At 35.6% G+C, this 24,518-nt stretch overlaps 1 long non-coding RNA gene across 1 annotated transcript in view; it reads right to left on the bottom strand.

Moving 5' to 3' along the window:
• LOC139973428 (uncharacterized) overlaps nt 1-19,656 on the bottom strand; it is a 34,020-nt gene extending 14,364 nt beyond the window's left edge. The window contains exon 1 of the long non-coding RNA XR_011795212.1: nt 19,427-19,656. This is a non-coding gene — a long non-coding RNA (uncharacterized lncRNA). The remainder of the gene's footprint in view (nt 1-19,426) is intronic.
• Between the last annotated feature and the right edge of the window lie 4,862 nt (nt 19,657-24,518).

Genomic DNA, 24,518 nt, shown 5'->3' with positions numbered 1-24,518 from the left:
TTTTTAAAACATATGGAACACTAAATACAATGCTATGCTATATACTGATTTAATTCAATAATGGTTCAAAGAACAGATACGTTGATATTTCCGATGTAAATAACCATTCTTGTCGTATTCCCTTACTTGATTTTCGAGTTCTAAAAATCTAACTACCATTTCGAAATAATAGACTTTTTAAGTAAAATTTAGCCCAAAATTGTCCATTTATAGTAATGGCACTTATATGAACAGATGCTCATATGAGACATACTATACTGCATACAACATATCTTGTGTATTTTGAATGTGACTAGCCATTAATGTACATGTATTTAATGGACATCCGTACGTATGAAGGTCCTTCCTTGAGTAACGATTTCTCCTTCCTTAGTTCTTTGACTGTCACAGAAGGTCAACAAGTCTATCATTTAGTTTGTGTGAATTTCTCCTTTTAATTTGGTAACGATGGCAGAACTCCGAAGAAAACAATTTTTTCGTCTTAGCTGTATTGCTGCTTTTGAACTCAAATGGATTTCGGGTAAGTCTCTGAAACATTAATTAAAACAAATTCATTTATTCAACTTAAAATTCAATCAATTATTATTAACTTGTATAATTTTGCATTGGTTAAAAATTTTGAAGTTAGCATTTCTTTCACTTCGATTTAAAAAAAAAAAAACACTTGTTCGTGTTTTCTACATATTAAAGTAACCCAACTGTTCATCTGAGCTGACTTTTTACCACGTGTGTTCTTAGAAAATATTAGGATTATGCTTATGATTATAGTCAGCTATCGGCTCGTTCAACAGTAACATTTTGAAACATATTTTTTGCATTATTGGTCAATATTTTGTGCACAGATAATTCCTTTGATTACATGTATTTATTCACCATTACACTTTCTTTTGCAAATTCCCTCCCCGTTTATTAGTCCATTATGGTTCATTTGTTTGGTATCCAATTTTGTACTGCATCTTTAAATTTAAGAGAATAAAACAATGAATTTTTTAGTGAACAGCACATCAACTTGTTAAGTCCGTTACAGAGGTCTATTTATTATCACACAAGAAGCAGTTTTAAGTCGAGCTTTGAAACAACTGGCAGAATGCAAAATACATATGCATAGCAAATGTATATATGTATTAATATTTAAACACACACACACATATATATATATATATATATATATATATCCAAACTTCTGGAATTCACAAAATTCTGTATAAAATATTTCAAGTTGCGCGTCTATCTTCAACGCAAAGACTAACAGTTGTAACGGAAGCGAAAGCGTTTCGAAACCCTTTATATGCTTAGATAACCATATTTAATATGCGAGTGAAACTAACATCAAACCTTTTGTGATGTTATTTTTTTCTGATGAAATTTTGTTCTATTAGTTCATTAAACTACTCATATTTTCCGAATACAACATTTATCTCTCCGTCAAAATAACTGCCCAACCAGTATAATAAGGCAAATTAAGTTAAGCTTATTTAAAAAGAACAAATAAATATTCGGACATGTTTAATAAACGTTCCTAGTGAATAATTTATTGTCCAAATTACGATATTTCTTCCATTATACTGATATGATCAATCTGTTGGAATGATTTTCGAAAGAAGCATTGGGCCTAATACACAGACATTTAATTTTCTCAACGTAAATTTTTGATCAGTTTTGTGAATACATACAGCGGTAGCGTTACGCAGTATTACTCAAAGTTATTTACAAGACCAGCTAATAATTCTTCATCATTGTAACAGATTAAACGTAAAATATTTAACAAAACAAATTCAAACTATAAGAAAAAAAAACTTAATTTAACCATACAGCATGTAGTTTCAAATCTGCTTCCGCAAAGTGTCAGTATCTTACCTATTGCAATATAAACCTAATAACAACTTGCAAATGTGTCAGCTGGGAAGGTAACTGTAAAATCAAACGAAAAAACACAATTAACGTATTATTTTAATATGCTCTTCAATGTATGTTTATACATACGAATAACTATTTATCTGTTTCCCATACATTAACAAGAGAGAGCACAATGTACTTTAAATGATCAACAATTATTTGTGAAACATCATTAAATCATCTTACAGTTGATGCAGATAATATGACTACAAGTATCTTTAGTAAAGTAACATCTTTTGATAAAAGCTCAATACTTAAAATTGTCTTTACTAATTTATGTTCATTAATGTAACTAATAAATGTAGATTTGGCGTGAAACTTTATAATTTATGATCAAGTAATGTCAGTCTAAATAATATTTCATTTAAATATTTCAAACTTCAATGTTAGTAGTTCCCCTTACGACTTTTCGGGTTAATGATATACTATATATTCGCCAATGTATTGTTTCCCTATGGCGGTCAAATTATCGTAACACAATTGTGACATTAAGTATGTATTTGATTTGGACATTTGCGTTTCTTATCAATTTTAACGCGTCATGTCAATTTAATAATCATCAACGAAATTTACATATATGTAGCATATTCAAATTGTCAATATCGTTGTTAAAAGTTTGCTTCGAAACGTTGATTGAAAAATAAACTACGACAATGACCATCTTAATGTTATGTAAAATATCAGGAAATAAAAAACAAAGTATAATTAAAAAATCAATGTAAAACGTTGTTAGTTTATGAAAATGTACCGGTAGCATTAGAACAATCGTCTACGAAATCACGAAAATAAAAAAAATAAAAAATATTCATTCTCAGAAAAAAAAAAAAAACATTATGTTTAAAGTTGTTCCAAACCAAGTTCCAGACAAAATGAGAATAGTAAAACAGACTTGTTGATTAACATCTCTCAATTATCCCAGACAAGACAATACACAAATCCAGCTATCCTCTCGTAGTGCGTTTCCGTTATAAGATCCTGATAGTAAACTGTTAAATTGTTATAATTTATAGTTTTGAGCTTTCTTGCCACGTTGTCGACAAGACAGGCGGGGAAGACAGCATTGCCTTGCTTCTTCCTTGCAAAGTCTCTAACATAAAAATGCTTAAACTGTTACAATACAACATGAGATCATGGCTGCAAGAATGGCTAGTATTCAAAATCGTGTTGTTTTGGGTATAACTCTAGATGATGTTTGATGTTTATCAGATACCTATATTTTGCTTTAAATCAACAAGTTGACAAAACTTGACTTCTTGTTATATCAAGAGAAACAAAAGTGTATGAAACTTTATGGTATTATGCCTGATCCTTGATTTACGATGATTTAAGAGAATTATGCCACTGATGGACGCTATAATAACCCATACACGGTTTTTTATGAACAAATATGTGTATTCATTGGGACTATTTTAGTGTTCACAAGTCTATTCGGGGCGTTAAAGAATGTTTTTGTACGTAAAATGCATGGAACATAGGGTTGCCGAAAGTGTTTCCGTTTTTGCTGATGTGTACAAAGGGTATTAAAAAAGTCGTCTTGATTAGTACAAACATTCTGAGTGTGATATCTAACCAATTCGACAGATTTTCTTTGATAAAGCAATATGTTTTTGTAGAACATTAGTCGTTTGAATTAACAAACAAAGTCATAAGCAAATATAATATGGATACAGCTTTCAGGCAAACGTATGCTGACAATTAGCGCCTTATTTACAAAAAGTGTGTCGTTGTTATAATTTAATCAAAATAAACTAACTATAATACGTTTACTTATAGTTCAAGACTACTTCAATTACCTCGTGCATTTTTTCTTTAAGCTCCCAAACAAAAAATGCTTATTGATAACTTAAGAAGAACTAAATATGTACATAGCAATAAATGTTGTTTTCTTCTAGACTGTCAATACGCATGTCCAGTAAATTCATGAATTTCATCGTTTCTGCCAAATGTCGACCTTTACGTGTTGGTAATATGTCATGAAAGCGTATTAGGAAACATATACTCATCGCAAAAACTAAAAAAAAAAAATACCGTTTGTAAGGGGAGGTGTTCTTAGAATGCAAAAGGTAAAAATTCTGAAAATATCCTTTTGTAAAATTGCACCCGTCTTCACCAAATATCAACAAATCTTAAAATTACCGATTATAGTCAATAATACGCAACTAGTAAGCGTGTCATTTACTGCCAAAGATATCATACATGAATATGTATAGTCAAATATATATACTTATGGGTATGGGAACCTATTGTTGTTTTATGGACGGAAATGAGAATAAGAAGCATGAGAAGACCTAAAAACAGACACAAAGTCAATTTTTTAATCGATAAACGTTATTCATTAACCGTTGTTTCGAAAACTTTAATATCTTCTGAATTGATTTTATTTCGTATAAGCTTAGATAAAAAGTAGACGGGTAAGCGAAGTAGATAAAAACTAATACTAAACTGTTTCCTTTTTTATCGTAACTAAACTTATAAGCAGTAAAATCAATTTGGCAAGATATTAACATTACTTGAAGTTCTATTACTGCTTAGATATGGAAAGGTGAACTTTACTTTTCGTTCCTAGCAACTTTTTCTACCATGATTGACATTTTTTTTTACAATGAAAAGAGTTCATTTATTTGAACCAAAAGCGAAATTGTTTTAATGAGCTATAAAATATATCAATTATGTTCGTTAAATGTAAACATATATAGAATAATAGAATCTTTTAAAAGTGAAGGCGTAAATTATTTCCGTCTTTCCTGTATTGTAGGCTATATGCGTTGATCTTTAACAACGTTCTTAACTTGGCACTTTGTCTAAAGAATGTACTTCAATTCATTTTACATTCGCTTATGTTATTTTCTAACCTCAGATATCGTCAAGCACAAGAGTCAACGATTCAAGTAAGTTGTCGTTTTGTTAGTCTTAATGCTCTCGTAAGGATTGACATTTACGACTGTAAAATAAATCATTCCACAGAAATCTGTTAACTAGATAATAGCTCAGATCAGTTTTATTTAGAACGGAACTATCCAGATGTACTTCACATGTGGTACTTTTCTATTATATCAAGTTGTAAAGATATGTGATGATTTACAATTCTCAATCATTTCCTTGTAATGTGTATTGCAGTAGCTTTAGCGCGCATTGTCGATACTCAGCGATGATGAAACTGAACGTAATACAAGCCATTAGCTACATTAGTTCACTTTTACTTCAAGCAATAAAGAAAGTTCAGGTTAGATTTGTTCATACTTGTGAGTAATTTATAGTAATATGAAACGGTTCTGTGATATAAAATTGACTCATGTGGAATTATTCATTACTGGCTTCCTTTTTGGGAAACATTATTGTAGGATTTTGTACGTTAATCAATAAAACCTGTACTTAACAGTAACTGATGGATATAGTGAACTCACAGGAAAATGTAAACAAGCGAAGATAACTGCACTAATGCTCATTAAAGGTCACCAGGGAAAAATGGCTAAAATCTACAAAAAGGAAAAATATTCACCCTTGAGCCATTGAATTTTGTAGGCTCGTAGAATAACGTGACTTGTTCAAATCGATGAAAGTTAGATTGCATAACGTAAAAATGACAAATTGAAATAAAGACCAGCAATACAATTTTATTTAAGAAAAATATTATTCATCATGCTTTGTTTCTGTAACCATGTTACCACTGATTCACCATTCAAAGTAGGTTTTTGCGTTAATTGTTTTATTCCAAACACAATACCTGTTCCAATTAGCATCAATGAGGTTTAACACAATGTGCACATATCTTATGCTAGTTACCGCGTCATGTGTACTGTGTAATGAAAACAAAGCAATTGCATCATAATCATATAAATTTTTCAGTTGATATTTTCCTTTGCATTTTTATTTTAAAATATATAATTTACAGTTTTGTTGTTTGTTCTGACCTCCTTTCTTTAAATCATTATGTTACTAGACTTGCAGTATTTCCTATTCCAAACTCCGAATTATCCAAGGAATTGTCATGAAATGCTCAATCAATGTTCTTCTACCAACGCCAAATCCGGTGTATACCTGATTAAACCTGACCAGTATCCTGATCCATTTCAGGCATATTGTGATCACAATACTACATTTGGAGGCTGGACAGTAAATAATATATTTAAAGATGTGTACACGTACAATCACAGACTATTTTAAAAGTCACACTTTGTATGACACATTGGACTTTACAGTCCATTTTGCTTTACAGTGTATAGAATAATATATCTTGTACGATGTAATAATGTTTTAGCCGATTTGTATCGGAAACAAGGTAAATTGTTTATGAAATCAAATCAATTACAATCAAGTGCATTGCGATTGGAAAAAAAAATAGCATACCTCGGCTAGTGAGCTACCTATGTATAAATATTCGATATAACACCGCATTCGTGTATGCGTTATATTGTGCTTTATTTCATAAAAAAAAGGCTGACAAGTTGGTTTTGAAGTTGCGATCATATGAGAATGAGACATCCGTTAATTGTGTAGCTATGTTTTAAATTTATCAGGTCATACAGCGACGCGTAGATGGATCCATTGGGTTTAATCGAACCTGTGACGAATACAAAAATGGCATTGGTTTCTTAGACAGTGAATTTCTGATTGGTAATGAAAAGTTGGCTCATTTGATAAACCAAAAGAAGTACCAGCTGCGCATCGAGTTGGAGATTTATGCAGGCCAGTTATACTACTTGACATACGACAACTTTCGCATTGCCGATGAATGGGGGAATTATTCTATAACAAGTCTTGATATTGTCGAAGGAACAACAGGTTAGATTGTTTTTCACTATTTCCTCCATATCTTTGTACTCAAAACGGAATTTAAAGAATGCTTAACGAAAATTTCCAATAGAGGAAACAAATATCACAAACAAATAAATATATTAATTCACATAGTCGAATACTTAACGCAGAAAGATAATATTACTTTTTAATGAGTGAAATAAAGGCAATGAGTTGAATGGGCCTTACATATATAAAATCCTACTTAAACTTGATCCTATGTTAACAATCAGCACCTTCCCACGCCAACCCCAACAACGGACAGAATATTGCAGAAATTTTTTTCAAATGTTGTTTCAAAGCTCCAAATATAGCACCCTTTGTTTCAAAAGTGGCCCTACCAAGGAAGACACTATCACTTAATATCCTGTAGCCCCTCCCCACCCCACCCCCCCCCATAACAAAAATCTAGTTGCTCTCTGATGCCATACCTCTTGAGAAACACAAACAAAGTTAAAAATCCCAATACAAAAATTTCATAAAAAAAGGTAGACCTAATTGTCGTCACTTGGTCCTATATGTAATCCATAGAGTAAGGACACATTCGGAGACCTGTACCCTGCTCCCACATTTTCCCTATAATGTAGTGTGGGCATTTGCCGCTGAATGTAAAACACATTGACACAGCTAAAACCTAAATGCATATCAATTCTATCTAGCTTACATCCACCTGCACTCTAACAAGGGAGTTGATCCATAACAACTCCCTACTCCAAGAACGTTAACCCGGCGTTAGTTCAGCAGTGGCGGCTCATCTTTCTCGATCTTAAAATTCAGAACACCGAACACAATATCGATTTAAAATGCTAGAACTTGTATTTTCAAAGCTAACGATATATGTAGACAGACAGACGAAAAGACTGCAGGCTAACAGACGGACAGATGCACGTGCCGACGTACAAACGAATGGATGGTGAACTAGATAAAGTATAGATCAGTGACGTAGGAAGGTACTTTTGAGTGAGGGGCTGAAGACTGATGGTCGGCCTGGGGGAGGGGTCTTTTGGAAATTTTTGGCATTTCCAGGTGGCCTCAGATGGAATTTGGTGCAATGTAGCACACTTCAACACTCACTCCATTTTGTAAATAATTTTGCATTTTTACCTCGCCTTAGATGCAATTTGGTGCTCCAAATGAGATTTTTTTCTCATTTGGAAATGAAAAAGGGTTTTTTTGATTTGCGAAGCGGGGGGCGGAATGATACTTCCGCCCCTCCATACTTTTCACGGGGGGGGGGGGGGGGCTGGGGCCCCCAGCCCCTGGTTCCTACGCCCTTGGTAGAGATTGATGGACAGATAGAGCAGCAGACCAACAGACAGACAGACAAATGGGTATAGTAGGCATCGTGGGTCATTGCCGCAGGGAGTGCATGTCTCAAAAGCATTTTTGGGAAATCAAATTTTGGGAACAATTTTTTTTCTCTTCCTTTTACTACAGCTGGTGGCTCCGTTGCTTCATCGAGTTCATCCTCCAATATCAATGAGAACTCATGGACAGAGTTTAGTTTCCGGGCAGATAATAACTGGAACAGTTGTCATGGATCAAAGTACGTTCGCAAACGAGCATTAGCTGATGGAAAGATTGGTCAATTTGTGGGCGTCGTCTTGTGTAGCAGTACACGATACAAGCTGTTCCTGTCAGACGACCTTGAAAGTACATTTCAGTGAGTAGATTTTGAATTCTTTCACCATCTTGATTTTAAGACTTCCACTGAAAGTCACGCACTCTAATTTTGTTTATACATCATTGATCACCCAGTTGAGACATTTGTTCTCTCTTTATACTATACTATACTGTACTGTACTGTACTGTCCTGTCCTGTGCTGCGCTGTACTGTCCTGTAGTACTGTCCTATACTATACTAAACTATACTATACTATACTACACTATACTATACTATACTAGACTATACTACACTATACTACACTATACTACACTATACTACACTACACTACACTATACTATACTATACTATACTATACTATACTATACTATACTATACTATACTATACTATACTATACTATACTATACTATACTATACTATACTATACTATACTATACTATACTATACTATACTATACTATACTATACTATACTATACTATACTATACTATACTACACTATACTATACTATACTACACTACTTTACGCTACGCTACGCTACGCTACACTACACTACACTACACTGTACTGTACTGTACTGTACTGTGCTGTACAGTGCTGTACTGTCCTGTACTGTACAGTACTGTACAGTACTTTACTATACTATAGTATATTGTACGGTACTATTATATACTATACTGTATCGTCCCATTTGGCTGCATTGATTAAGAAATGCGGGCAGTGAAGGCTTCCTAAAATTCAACGTTTACTCTAATATGATTTCTCTTGTACGTCTCTTTCAGACATTTCCACAGTTTCAACAAGGCCGAAGTGCCGTTATTTTCCTTCTGTCAAGTTTGGTGGAAACGGCTGTTAGATTCTAAACTCGCATTACTATAACCGTTTGGATTAATAAGATTAAATATTTTAATATTGCAAATACACTCTGAGGAGTGTGTTAATAATAGACATACTGAGGTTTGCTGCTTGAAATGCTATACCTATAGCATATTCCCCTGCATAGGAAACCGTATGGGAATATATGTATATCCACTGGCAAGACTGTGACGTATCTGTACGCAAAGTAACATAGAATGATAGACCTATCAAGTTTTATTTTTGAGCAAAAAGAAAAATAAAAGACCAAAGATAGAGCGTGAACACGAACAATAATTTGACAAGCCACTATACGGGCCCGTTAAACACATGTTGTCTTTGCAGTGAATATTATCAATTGTAATAGCGTAAATATATTGAAATACATGGCAGGTAGATGATAAACAATATTCACACGCCTACATGGGTATACGAAAGTAATAAAACCAAATATTGTAAACGCAGACAGATAAATAGCTTGAACAGAAACTTACGTGATACTGCAAACTGTTAGCTATGCCGAAAGCTTCGGATAAAAACCTCGATTTTAGTGGAAACATCGTTGATCGTTTGTGCACAGTCACTCTGAGTGAACACATTTTGCCCAATTGATTATTCAATAACAAAGAAAGGAGCTCATTTGCATAAATATGCGAGTGTAGAGTTCTTTAACCTCCTGTGCGGATTGCTTGACAAAAATTTCACCAGTTACGATACGGCTATACGTATTACGAAATTACAGGTTTAACCAATTAACGCCCTTCGGATTTGTTAACTTAATCAGAAACTTCAAGTACGTATTTCTAACGACTATATATATACGTATACGTTGTACTCGCATTAAGTATTTTATCAACTGAAATTCGTACGCAAAGTTATTATGCATCGTATGTATGTCGACTAGACTTAAGTTACAATTGGAGATGGCTACAATTGTAATTTGCACGGGGTGAATATTTCAATGGTTTCGTGGAGACATATATTTTCATTTATCTTCATTTACAGTGACATCGCCGACACAAACGACCATGGAGCAGACTATTGTGAACTTGTGGGTGCACCGAGAGACGGAGATTTTAGTTTAGACAGTAACTTTTGGCATTCACCATCTGCGACAAGTGATTCCTTTTATTCTTCCTCATGCTCTATCTACCACCATTCATAGAAGTAGACAAGGCGCGAATTCACTATTTACGTTTCATAAAGGGCGTGACTTTGTAACTAGTAGAGGGCGCTGTTGTCGCAAACTTTTATTACAGGCGCAATTATTAAAATTATCATTCATGTCCAAAATTTAAGCAGGCTAAAGTCCAAAGCTATTTGACTTATACGTGGTAACAAAGCTTCCATGTGACTACAAGATTGACAATTAAGGCTCGAATTGGACAATTGAATAGTGTTTGGGTTTTGTGTGTGTGGTAAGACTGCTCCTTTTGGCGTGGTATTTCGTTGTTTAGTGTGTGGATTGGGTGGGTCGGGTTGGGGGAAGGTGGGTGAGAGTGTGGGGATAAAACTGGCGAAATACTTCTACCGAAGGTGATCTATCTGGTGCAATGAATTAATACGCACAAGCTGCATATGGATTGTAACATGTAAAATCGAGTAGGGAGGGGGGGGGGGGCGAGGGATGATGAATGATGGGGTGTTGTATAGATGGTGGGCAAACATTAAGATGGTCGACACCTTTGTCAGCACCGCATTATGGTGTTCAGTTAAATCGTTGAACTCTTATTATTGAATATTCATAACACGTATTTACATAGTAATATACACAGGTGTAACTGTTATTTAACACACAGGCTACTATCGCAGCAGCTGGGGAGATGATATGCAGTTGGGTATCATCGGAGGTGGTATGGGGTCTTCTTGGACCGGAAGGTACTACCCCCAAGTGGTACGAATGCGGAGTAGCTATTCCTTAAAGTAAATCAGGAATATCTTCAAATTTGCCATAAAAGACCGTTAATGAAGAAGTATATATTCTTTAAGCTTGATTGTATTTTGTGTATCATTTTCCGTGTGAGGGGAATATTTTTAAAGTTGCCCTTTTTTTAATGAAGCTTTCCCGTAACTCCAAGCATACCAGAATGCAACATTAAAAGACCAAAAAGCAGGCAGGTTTTAAAAGTTATTTGAACCTAGAGATACAGATATTAGCACTGCATTACACTCAGAGAAAGCGAAGAGAGTTTGGAAGGGATGGGGAGAGGTGTGGGAGAGGTAGTTGAGGTGTGGTGAGGGGTAGAGAGAGGCAAAAATATGCACACTGAGACGCAGCGAAGCGGCCAATGGTAGAGAGTGGAGAGATGGGGATAGGTGGAGAGATGGGGATAGGTGGAGAGATTCGCATAGAGGCGAAGAGGTTGAGATGGACACACACATATAGAGGCACAAAAGTGGAAAGATGCGGATAAAAGCCAAGAAACACGAAGAGAGGTGGATGAGGTGAGGATAGATGGGGCGAGAGAGACTGCACGAGACCCTTGTGGAAGAGAGATGTACCACAAGTCTATCAGTGTTAGAGAGAGGTGGAGAAAGAGATAAATTGTTGTTTGTAACTATTGGAGGGGAGGGGATGGGAGAGGAGAGGGTAGAGGGGATCGAGGTTGAGCGGAAAGAAGGTTCCTAAGGCCTATTAGAAAACCCCCTTCATTACAGCAGCACATATATCTTATCAACCTGTTTTCGTATTTTCAGCTATATAGCCGGGTGTATTAGATTAACGTACTTAAGCCTGAAGAAACTCTACGTATCTTGTTTTTGTTCTTCTTAATCTTTAATCTTAAACCTGTGAATCTGTTAAATCTGTGTTGTTTAAATGGCGTTCTTTTCTACAGATTGTGGGTTAAAACTTTATAACAATCTTGCGTCATTACTAAAAACAGCGTTTGTTCTTTCTTCATTTGCTTTCCTCTCCTCTGAACAATTTCTGCATATGCAAATAAAATAAACAAAAATGAAGAACAACTGCTTGCTTGTTGTACATTTAGTTTTACCTTTCGTCCTATAAGGTACATTGGTTTCATGAATATAAAGAATGTTTGTGTGAGTTTCACGACTGTGTGAGAGACAAAGATGGCCAAGGAAAAAGCAACTGGTCACATTATGTTTTATCTTTTCTTCTACAAACTGTGACTCATATTCATTCGGAAAATAAAAGATTTGTAGCAGTTTAGGAAAAATTCCATGTTGTATTTTACTGTTAACTGCAGGTTTGATAGGATCTAAGAAAATCTTTGCCAAAAGACAAATATAATACAGATTCACGTTATTGGTATGAGTTAATTTTGAAAGATCCTGATAATCAATTAATCAAGCAATCAAGCAATTTCTTTGTAACGGATGAAACTAACACGAATGTGGGAAAAACCCGCAAGGGCTTATGCATGGAATATAACTTTTTCGTGATTTAATCATGACGGTGTTCTTGCCTATAGCAGTAGGGGAACATGCCCCCCCCCCCTCCCCCGTCTCCCCTCATTGTCCCTGAAAGCAGACGTCGGCATCATATCAATACCTTATGTAGGTCGAAATCAGACTGTATGATATAGAATATCTTACAAAAGGCACATTTGTTACACACCATCTTAGCTGAAAGGCCGATTGTGAGTTAATTGATGTTACATTTCGTCCATTGCTATCAAAACAATGATAAACTGAGAAGGAAACTGTGAACTTTCATCTGATAGACTGATATACCTCGTGCAGATGTAGAATCAAAAGTAAATGTTTAATTAATTATATTATAAACATACATATACATACATATATACATATAAAAATAAATAAATAAATATAGTAACATATTTAAATATATATATATATATATATATATATATATATATATATATATATATATATATATATATATATATATATATATATATACATGTATAGAACAAGGGCTGTACAAATGGTCTTTTTCACATTTTGATTAAAATAATTAGCTTGCCTGTAGAGGAATTTGAGTCGAGAATTTGTTTTACTAATAATGCCAAGAACAATTTGTTCGCCATCAAGGTATTGGTTTAATTCCAGACCGAGGTAAACAACAGAATGTTTGGCCTTAATCAGTTGACCATCACAAATAATTGAGAAGTCAGTATACTGACCAAGTTTACGTTTCGTCCCAAACAAAATCAACTCGGCCTTCCCATGTGTAACGACAATTTGTTTTCAATGAGCCATTTATAGCCACTCTCCAGGTTAGATGAAAGATTTTTGTTTTAATATTGTTAGGATCTTTGTCAGAGTAAATTAAAGCACTGTCATCGGCATATTGATGGAGTTTGGCATATCATTTACATAGCAAAGAAATAAAATGGGGCCCAATATACTGCCTTGAGGCACCCCGCAAGTGATGGTCAGAGGATCAGATTCGACTCTATTTATGCTAACAACTTGCCGTCTACCAGAAAGATAAGATTGGAACCAGTCAATTGATGTACTGTGGACACCCATTGCGGACAGCTTGATTTTTTTTAACCCAACTATGATATCACAGATGTTTGCGCCCTCAAGTAGGGTGATAAGTCTAAGCCCTGTAATTATAGGCCCGTTAGTCTCACTAGTGTTGTTTGTAAGTCTACTGTTAAAAAGTCTATGGTCTGTCACTTTAGCAGTCAGTCTTTGTTCAGAGAGTCTCAACACGACTTTTGTCAAAAAAAGGTCTTGTCTCACTAATATCCTTGAGTTATGGAAGATGTAACAAGCTCAGTAAATAGGCAGAAGTCTGTAGATGTTGTGTTCCTGGACATCCAGAAGGCTTTGATAAAGTGCCCCACCAGCGTCTTCTACTTAGGTTGAAGAGTATAGGTGTCAATGGCAATTTACTGTCTTGGATCGAGAATTGGCTTGGTAATAGGAAACAGAGGGTGGTAATTAAAGGCTGTGCTTCTTCTTGGCAGGATGTTACTAGTAGGGTTCCACAAGGGTCTGTTTTGGGTCCCTTGTTGTTTGTTGCCTATATAAATGACATTGACGGAGATATTTTTTGCACAGCTAAGAAGTTTGCTGATGACACCAACATGTATTCTGAGGTCTCTTCCAAAAGCGATTCTGAGAAGTTTCAAACGGATTTGGATAAGGTTTTTTCCTGGTCTCAGGGATGGCAAATGCCTTTTAATATTGACAAATGCGAGGTAATGCACATAGGTAGTAGTAACCAAAAGTATATCTACAATCTTAATGGTGTGGAGTTACAGGAGGTCTTTGTTAAAAGAGACCTAGGTATCTACATTGAATCATCTCTGCAACCTTCTAAACATTGTCTTGAAGCTGCTAAAAGAGGTAATAGGGTTTTAGGTATGATCAACAGGAACTTCAGTTTTCTGAAAGAGGACATAGTAGATAGGCTTTATAAGCAATTGGTTAGGTCTCATCTGGAGTATGCTGTGCAAGCTTGGAACCCATATTTTGCTAAAGTTAAGGAAGTAATTGAAAAGGTCCAGAGGAGGGCTACTAGGATGATTAGTTCCTTAAAGAGTGTTCCTTATTATAGGCGGTTACAACTGTTGAATCTCACCACACTGGAGCTTAGGAGGTTACGTGGAGACTCGATTCAGGTTTTCAAGATTGTGTATGGTTTTGACAATTGATCCTTTACCGACTTTTTCATGTTTGCTAATAGTAGTTGTACCAGAGGTCATTGTCTTAAACTCCAAAAGTCACAAAGTAGGATTAATATTCGGCATAACTTTCTAATAGGGTTGTGAATGAGTGGAACGGTTTGCCTGAGAAAGTTGTACTTGCAAGTAGTGTCAATGGGTTTAAGAATGCTTTAGACAAGCACTTTAAGCATTGTAATCGGGTCTGAGTGTTTGTGTCATCAGTTTTTTCCTCTCCTATAGGGTCCTTGATGGGGACTTGGGCGTCCCTCCTCATCCTTTTTTTCTACTAATCTAAACTTAACTAAACTAAACTCTACAAAATAAAGTGAATATTAAAACAACAATATCTTAAATCTCATTAACGGGACAAGATGTGAGGCCGAGAGCTGGAACAATGTGCTTCGTTTCACAAACACTACATTATTTGATTTGATTTGATTTATTTGTTTTTCACGTGTAAATTTACAGTGTGAAGGAAGCCTTCCAAAAAGCATACAACAGCTTAACAAAGTAGAAGACTCCCTGTGTAAAGAAAAGAAGACAAGTATTTACATATCAATACAAAATAGAATAATTCGACAATGAATAAATAATATATGATGATAATATTTACAATAATAATTTGTTATCGTGCCAATGAATGGATGAATTATTAATAACTGGATATTACGTCTTTAGTTAGATACTTTTTGAATATTTTACTGGATACTTTGGTTTTCAAACTCTCTGTTATGCAATTCCATGTCTTTATTGCACGATTTCTAAGACGGAGCCTCCCAATTGATGTTTTATAAGGAAAGTAATGTGCATTATCAGCATTCCGTGTGTTGTGCCCTGGTAGAAATTCCAGTACAACCCAGTTAAAAAATCAACGAGGTTCTACTAGGGCCTACTATGTTTAACCGGTTTTTTAACTGTGTTTAAGTGGGTCTTACTGGGTTCCAACTGGGATATGCTGTACATGAGTTAGGTTCAACTGTGTTTACACGATGTTCAACTGGGTTTGTTCAGGCCCAACTGAGTTTGAACTATGTTTGAACTGATCCAGTTGGGTTTCAATTAGGTTTCACTGGGTTTTGCCCTAGCCCAACTGGGTTTGAACTATGGTGACTGGTGAACTTGCCCTGTTGGGTTGAACTAGGTTTCAACTGGTTTTGCCCGGCCCAACTGGGTTTGGACTATTGGCTTGTGAACTGACCCAGCTGGGGTTTAACTAGGTTTCACTGGTTTGCACAAGCCCAACTGGGTTTGAGATATGTTTACTGTTGAACTTGCCCTGTTTGGGTTGAACTATAGGTTTCACACTGGCCTAACTGGGTTTGGACTATGTTTACTGCTTTTATTTTAGGCGTAATTATCAAGAATATTATAGTGTAAGTTCGTAAGCAGTAACCGTATAGTAATATATTGAAAATGCTAAATTAGCCAACTTATGAGGGGTGTAAAATAAATCTTTGTCATATTTATCACAGTTATGATTAAACGATTACACTTTTGTACCGCAATGATTAAAAATATGAAATATTTACTATATAATAAATTTGAAAAAAAAAATTGTTATAATTTGTTCGTCGATTTGAACAATTGGTAGGCAAAATACCTTCCTAGTGCAAAATAGTATGATCCGACCAAATTTGAACTTTGACATTTGTACCTTGTGTTAGCGCAAAATTTATAAATTTCGAATCCGCAAACCACATACGCCAACAGAATCTTCGCCGGATAATCGCATTTGTAACCGATTTTGCCAACAATTTTAAATTATTACCGCGGCTAAGTTCCCTCCTTTGTGATCTTGCAGTATCTTTATATTATTGACACATACTTGTAACATTATAATTGATTGTAAACGTGCTCTTCATCATAAATATTTGAATTGAACAGAAACTTTATAGGCCTATATAGGCTAGTGACTTAGGACTATAGTATAGGCTAGGCCTAGCAAACCGGTTCCCTACTAGGTATACCACATGGTACAATTACTAACTTTAGACATAACCTAACGTTATAGTTGCCTAGCTTATAGGGGCCTAACCTAGTTATACTCAAGTTAACACCTATATTTAGCCGCATGATTTAAGGAAAGTTATTGTCAACTAGAAAACATACAATAGCAATTTTCAAAATGTACGCAATTGCCTTGATTCTTGTTTCAAACATGAAGTGTCCTATTGGCATAATAACATACTTTGCAAAAGTCATTAGCCTAGTGAAGTGTACAGCATACACTTATATGCTACAAATGTGAGGATGCCCTACACTGAACATTATGAACATATGATTAAACAATCAATCTAATTTCAAGTGAGGCTTCATTTGTACAGTGTAAGATGGTCAGCTCTTACATCAAGTTTTGTTTTTTAACATAGTTTTACTTGTTTATTACTGCGCTGTGCAGTGCTCACTGTACAGAGGCTATACATTTGTATGTTGTCTTGTGGCAGCAAAAAGGTTGATTAACAACTTTCTCTCTTCTGGGTTGCTAGGCAACTATCTTGCTCTGCCTGGAAATTAACCCTCACAGGAAATGGGGTCTGTGCCTATATATTTTAGGAACAAAGGAGTTTTGTTAGGGTACAGGGTATAGGGATTTGGCAATTGGCTATGCGTATCTGAACAAGGCAGTTTTAAAAGAAGAGAAAGATAGTTTAATGGCTGGATAGTTTGTTTTAAACCTTAATTTACATAGTTCAAGTTACTGTACATAGACCTTATTATTTTATGGAAGTTGTGATATTCAACTGCCAGCCTGAGACACTATTTATTATAAAGGATACTATTAACTATAAAGGATATTGTTTTACAATAAAGGATATATTCCAGGACACCATCACTTATAAAGGACATTATTTTACTACAAAGGATATTGACATTATTTTACTGAAAGGATACCCTGGAACACTATTTCATATAAATTAAAGGATACTTTTTTGCTGGGATCGGACATTCATAATACCATTTATTGGGTTAAACTATACCGATGTCGTAGAATATCTGATGTCGTGGAAGGTCTGAGGTCGTGAAATACATGATGTTACCAGCAGGCCAACTCACCAGAACAGACTTTTTAATTAAGTGTATTTCTTTATATTTTGGGTGCGCACCTCACGACTGTAAGTTAATTTAATTTAATTTTTTTACTTGGCCCAGATCAGCTGTACATTGTTTGTTATTCATAATTATAATTTCTTTGATCCAATCCAGTTGACTTCTTTATTTTTATATGTGTCTTGCTCTGTGTTAGGTCATCACACCAAACCCAGAGTTCTCTGATCAAGAACAAACATTTATTTTCAGTGGCTAACACCCTAACATACAGTAGAGATCTACTGTTAAAAAATGAAAACTTCTTATAGTGTGGTGTTATATAAGTGTAGAGAACATCAGTTGAGAATCCCAGTTCAAACTATTTAAAAATATAAGAAGTAAAAAAATAGTTCACCCAGTTTAACCCAGCAAAACATAGTTGACCCAGTTGAATCCCAGTAAAACATAGTTGACCCAGTAAAACATAGTAGACCCAGTAAAACATAGTTTGACCCAGTTGAATCCCAGTAAAACATAGTTGACCCAGTAAAACATAGTTGACCCAGTATAACATAGTTTGACCCGGTAAAGCAAAGTTGAACCAGTTGGACCCAGTAAAACATAGTTGAACCAGTTGGACCCAGTAAAACATAGTTGATCTAGTTGGACCCAGTAAAAATAGTTGAACCAGTTGGGCCCAGTAAACATAGTTGAGCCAGTTGGACAGGGTAAAACATAGTTGAACTTGGACCAGTTGAACCCAGTTAAACATAGTTGAACCAGTTGGACCAGTAAAACATAGTTGAACCAGTTGGGAATCCCAGTTCACCCAGTTCAACCTAATTCAAATTTGGGCCAATTTACGTATAGAAAATTCCAGTTGAACCTAGTTCAAAAGTTCAACTGGAATTTCCACCAGGGTGGTGATGTATTATATATTGTGGTGATGTGGTGTTGTCGTGATGTATTATATATTTGATTTGAATATGTGACTTCGCTCTCACTTTAATACTAACACGAAAAGTGTCTGGACGAAGTACGTAGTAGCTTCAGGTTATAACTCCCTGATTAAACTTCATTTGGTAGAACACGGTTTTTGACGTCTAGATTTAACGAAACAGCTACATATACTATACTGACCAAGATGCATTTATTGAAGCGGTTAATAGTACAATTATCCAGAACAATTGTGAATAACTCTAACTCAACTTAAAGTAAGGTGATGAACTCCTGCTGAAAACAGCTTAGCTTCGTCATGGAAACCAAAGTACTGAAATCTTAATCGCCATCTCTATTTTTATAAAGTATTGCCTAAACTGTACGTAACCTGTCTTTTAATTCTACCTGAAGTTACGAATAATGAAGAGTACGGGATTTGTCTGAAATGGGGGCATCTGAAAAAAATTCATTGATCACCACAACAGTAACAATTAGGATAGGTCGCTGTGACCACCTAAGACCGCCTATCCCTAACTACTAATATTTCATTGAGGGAGAGCAGAAACCCAGGGTCAGTTTGGATACTAATATCACATAGGGAAATTATTTAAATTACATGTTGTTACAGATGGACCGTAATCCGGAGGTTTTTTATATGCGAATCTGTTATAAGGGCACTAACCTTGAGTCAGGATAGCAGTCAGTCCCAATATATCCGTCGTTTTCTGGCCTCCATAATTTTCCAATACAAAAACTCCTGGTGCAGCACGCGTAGACAGTATTTAAAACAACAACATTATCCATGAACTTGTTATCCCGTGTAGAATATAAGGTAACGTACGTATTCGATATAGAAATATACACACTAATCATATGTATTTACTGAAGGCACGTGTGTACGTCCTATGACTATAGCTTGTTTGAGGCTAATACTAAATCCGTACTATAATACTACCATGGATGTCTACGCTAACGTGTCCCTGAAGTCACAATTAGAACACAGTTCTTGACATTTTGTAAGTGAGCATGTCAACAACTTCCCGTGAACCGGATGACTATAGAAGAGTTTGCAGTATCTAAGGATAATATTGACCTTACGCTTGTTAAGGCAAATTTATTGTACGTCGTCGAGTTTAGGCCTAAGCAAAGAGTTAAACAGTAGTGTCAATACGTTGACTTCGCGTCTGTTAAATTTCTCCTTCGTTCCGGTTTGGTTAATCGTTTGATATTAGATTTAACTTCTTGATGTTACATATAACTTTTATTTACTTCATAATCAGAAGGCAAAAGAGACGCAGTGTACAATTCTGGATGTTGTTTTTCTTGCGTTAATCGTTCCCACAAACACTACACTATAATGTCAACTACCGTAAAGTTTGCAAATTACAAGAACAACATACCTAAATGGCGGAAAGGTATGTTGTGATTTAGTAAAGGAGCCAGCGTAACTTGACGATAATTCGATTGACAGTGTTAACGTAACACAGTAATACAATTTTCTTCGAACGGATAACATTCAGGAGAAATAAAGGCACAAACTTAATTTTGATATGACCGTAAGAATCACTGCTATTTATCCATGTTGTACTTCTGGACCATTTTTACTTGAGGAATGACCATTTGAGGCTCATTAATTACAGCGGCTGGACTACTTATTCTAACAAACAAATAATTAATTTTGATATGACCGTAAGAATCACTGCTATTTATCCATGTTATACTTCTGGACCATTTTTACTTGAGGAATGACCATTGAGGCTCATTAATTGCAGCGGCGGGACTACTTATTCTAACACACAAACTATTAGGTCAGTTCCTCAGATACAACACGAAACTCAAGAGCAAACCATGAAACTTCAAATAACATTTTACTTCAAACTTCAAACATTTTACTTCAAACTTGAAACTTCAAATAACATAACGGCGGAGTGAACAGCCTAGTGGTTAACGCCGGCGTCTCCCAGTATGAGATCCCCGGTTCGATTCCCGCCGACAACACTGTGTGTCGTCTGGCAATCGTGTTGTTCAATAACAACTTCCCGACATGGACGTTAAATGGATGTGTGCCGAGAGATTGGCTTCGGTCAGCTTGCGAGTCTATAAGCCTCCATGGCTTCTTTCGCGAGTTCCTGCTTGCGGAAAGATCACATATACATACATACATACATTTTTACAATTCGTTTCATGTTGCTGTCCAGCACAAGTGGTATTGAAAGTTATCCAAGAATGCTCTCTCGTTTATATAAAGTTAAAGGAAAATGATTTGGTTCGGAAACATTCAGTCCCGTAATGAGCGGAACTAGTCATCATTTATGTAGCAATGGATCATTCGGAGATTTAGTACATATTAATATTGAATATAGTAAAAACCGGAATAGCTATTGAAATATCAATATCACTTTTTTTTTTCTTTTTGCGTGGACTATTACAATACGCAGCATAAGGAACGATTGTTAAACAAGAGCCCAACAGGCGCTATGGTTCCTTGCTAAGTGGAATATTAATGTGTTGTATGTCATCATTCAATGGCAAAATATTTATGCCCACATGTACCAGCTATCAACGAAAAACTGTATTCCAAGTTTAGATGCAACCTGATTTAAGATTGTGGAGTTATTGCAAGTTTAAAATTTGGCACCTCCCCAAAAAATTGGGCCCTGATAAAATGTTACGCCTAAATGGTCCCAAAAATATTTGGCTCAAAGTGGCTCAAAATATAGTTTCCCCCACAAAAAAACTGAACCCTCCAAAATGTGGGCCAAAATGGTCCCACAAGTAATCGGGCCCAAAGAATGTGACCCAAAATGCATTTGACGTTAAAATAAAATTTGGGCCCATCCGGCCTAAAACGGGCCCGGAGATTTTGCCGGGCCAAAATGTACCAGCTACATTAACCAACAACTGTAAACTCAGTCTGGCTACAATTGGACTCACGGTTGCTGAGTTATTGCAATGTAAAGAAAATGTGGGCCTTAATGGTCCCAAAAATATTGGGGCCCAAAAATCAGACCCAAAGAATGTGTACCAAAAGGCATTAAAGGTGGAAATTTAAAAATGTGGGCCTTCATGTTCCATCTGAATTAACCATCAACAATATCCCAAGTTTGTTTACAGTCCGACTTACGGTTGCGGAGTTATTGCAATGTAAAGATTTTTACGGTTGACCCCATTACCTCATTAATATTCAAAAGGTCAGTGCCAACAAATATGAAGCACAACTTCTTTCTATAGTACATCTACATAGAAAGTATGACAAATATCCATCACTCAGTTTTTGAGATATCACCGACCCACGCAACTGTCAGAGAAGCACGCACACCGACACCCCGACACCCGCACACCCGCAAAAACATGTCTGAGTATCCTTTGCTACCAGCAAGTAACCAACCAGATCAGCAACGCTGAGAAATTTGTTTTGAATGACAATATTTTTGAGCCGTTTATCCATTTGTTTGTGCAAAAAAGTAAGACAAAGCAGACACATCGGGTTTCATTTCCTTCCTCCCATCTCCTGTTTTGCTTGGAAACACTGTCACCAACATATTGTATGCAATATGTCGTTATACTAATTACTAGGGATTAACTTTGCCCCATTGCAAAAACAAAGAACCAACAGTATATGCACTTCGCATCGACGTAGCCAGGAATTTGAAAGGGGGGACACATTTTGCGATTGATATGGAATTTCAAAGTTGTAGGCACGACTATCTGAGCGGAGCGCTACCATCAGTTGGCGCGGAGCGTACAAGAAAATTTTGGTGTTACAAACCCCCCAGATGGCCGGAAACGGCCCTTCCCGAATGTTCATTCTGGTTCCCTGGCCTCTTGCTAACTTGAGACACCTCATTCAATATCACTTTTAAACCCCGCAAAAAAAACTAACGAGTTAAAATAGTACGTAATTCAGTACTACATAATGCATTAAAATTAGCAAGGTACATGTACAGAGTAGTCTTACTTTTCAACTTCTGATACTTGTAGATACAAAGATAGTCCAGAAATGTATGATACAGCTGTAGCTAGTAAATGTTTAAGTTAGCCTAATAAGAGAAGGCGAGAGCTATCCGACGATTGCCAACTGGTGCAAATTTCTCAAGTGTTTTCTCCACTGAAATATTATCTGCGTAAACGGGTTAAAAACAAAAACATGTTAAACAACTGACAAGATCGGATCCTAGTCTTTTTCGGCGGGTAGAGTGCTAAATGAAACGGCACGCGATAGAAATGACAGCATAGATGACAGGAGAATAGGTCACCTAATTTAGCCATATTCTTGCTACGTTCATTTCAATAGTTTTTCCTGTCTATAGACTCTTAAACTCGTCCAGCAAGCTTATCGATTTGAATTATGGGTGTTTTTAAAAAAAGGAAAACTTGGCCAAAAAAAATGTAGGCTACGCCCCTGATCATATGAATCATTATCAGCAGATTTTGTTTCCTGTTTTAATTCTTTTACATGTTCTTTTTACATAATATATCAGAAAGACAAACATAGTACTGTTTTACAAGTTTTCCAGTATGATGATTCTTGTTTATTGTTCAATGTCTGGACTTTAATACATTTGACGAACTTAACTAATGGACAATATAAACTTTCATATTTTGTAATATAGCCAGATATGCAGTGGCCTTAAAACAAATATCGTTAAGCAGTGTATTTTCGCAGCATGCGCATCGCTATAGCTCATCTGAAATAATTCAGCTGAACTAGAATGTTTTTTTTTAGAAAATGTTTACGTTTGGTTTGCTGCCGTGGGAACGAATAAGGTCTCACGCCTAGCCTTCTCCTCGACCACTCGTCTCTCCTCTGCATTCTTGACTTGTTTTAAAGCCCCTGGAGCCTTTCTTGCTACAAATTAAAATAATATTTTAATGAAAAGAGAGGTTTGTAATCTGATATCAGTGTACATTTTTAAATGTCAAAACAAGCTCTTTGGATTCAATATCTAATATAAATGACAAAGATTTTTTTTATTGTTTAAAGTCAGTATGGATGTAATTTTTACAGATAATAAAAATTCAGTGAAAGCCCAATAAAACAGCTGACATGTTTATTCAATCAGATGTGAGGATACTCGATTCCGCAAACAGGGTGTGACGTAGACATCATAAAACAAGGAAGTATTGTTCATATAGCATACCACTGACAAACTTCGACTGTTCCAAACTGTGTTAATTAGATATTTGTACATACATATTGATAGTGTAGAATAGATCATACCGTACATTTCACCGTATATAATATGTATTGTACTAGTTCATGCAAGTTATAAAGTGTTGGTTAGTAGTATCACTTCCTGTCCTTTCGATACTGCTTTAATTTTGCCCTCCAACCAAAAGCAAAGTAACTTAGCTAACATAATCACTCATAAAGGGTTCTTAAACATATGGATGATTTCAGCCAGAACAAGTAAATCAGCATTCATACTCTTTTTATCGGTTTGGTAGAATTGACATCACAACTACGCACAATTACAAAACCTTTGATCATAAACCACACTGAACGTAATAAAATTAAAACGTAGCACGATACTCGTTTTAAAAACCAAATACATTAAGAGTTATTAAATTGCAATATCACTGCTGTCCTTGGAACTAGAGACACGATAGTCAATTAGTATACAATAGGTTTTATGCTATATTTATCGGAACAAGGACAATTCAACATTATGCAACTGAAGCTAACTGTATATATAGAGTGAAAGTTCAAGATGCAAATAGCTACAAATAATATTAAGTTAGATTGCGCATGACCACTAGCCTAATTAACACAG

The sequence above is a fragment of the Apostichopus japonicus genome, chromosome 9 (genome assembly GCF_037975245.1).
Source record: "Apostichopus japonicus isolate 1M-3 chromosome 9, ASM3797524v1, whole genome shotgun sequence".
Classification (NCBI taxonomy): Eukaryota; Metazoa; Echinodermata; class Holothuroidea; order Aspidochirotida; family Stichopodidae; genus Apostichopus; species Apostichopus japonicus.
The sequence above is the reverse complement of the archived record's forward strand: the minus strand, read 5'-3'. Positions and strand labels throughout refer to the sequence as shown.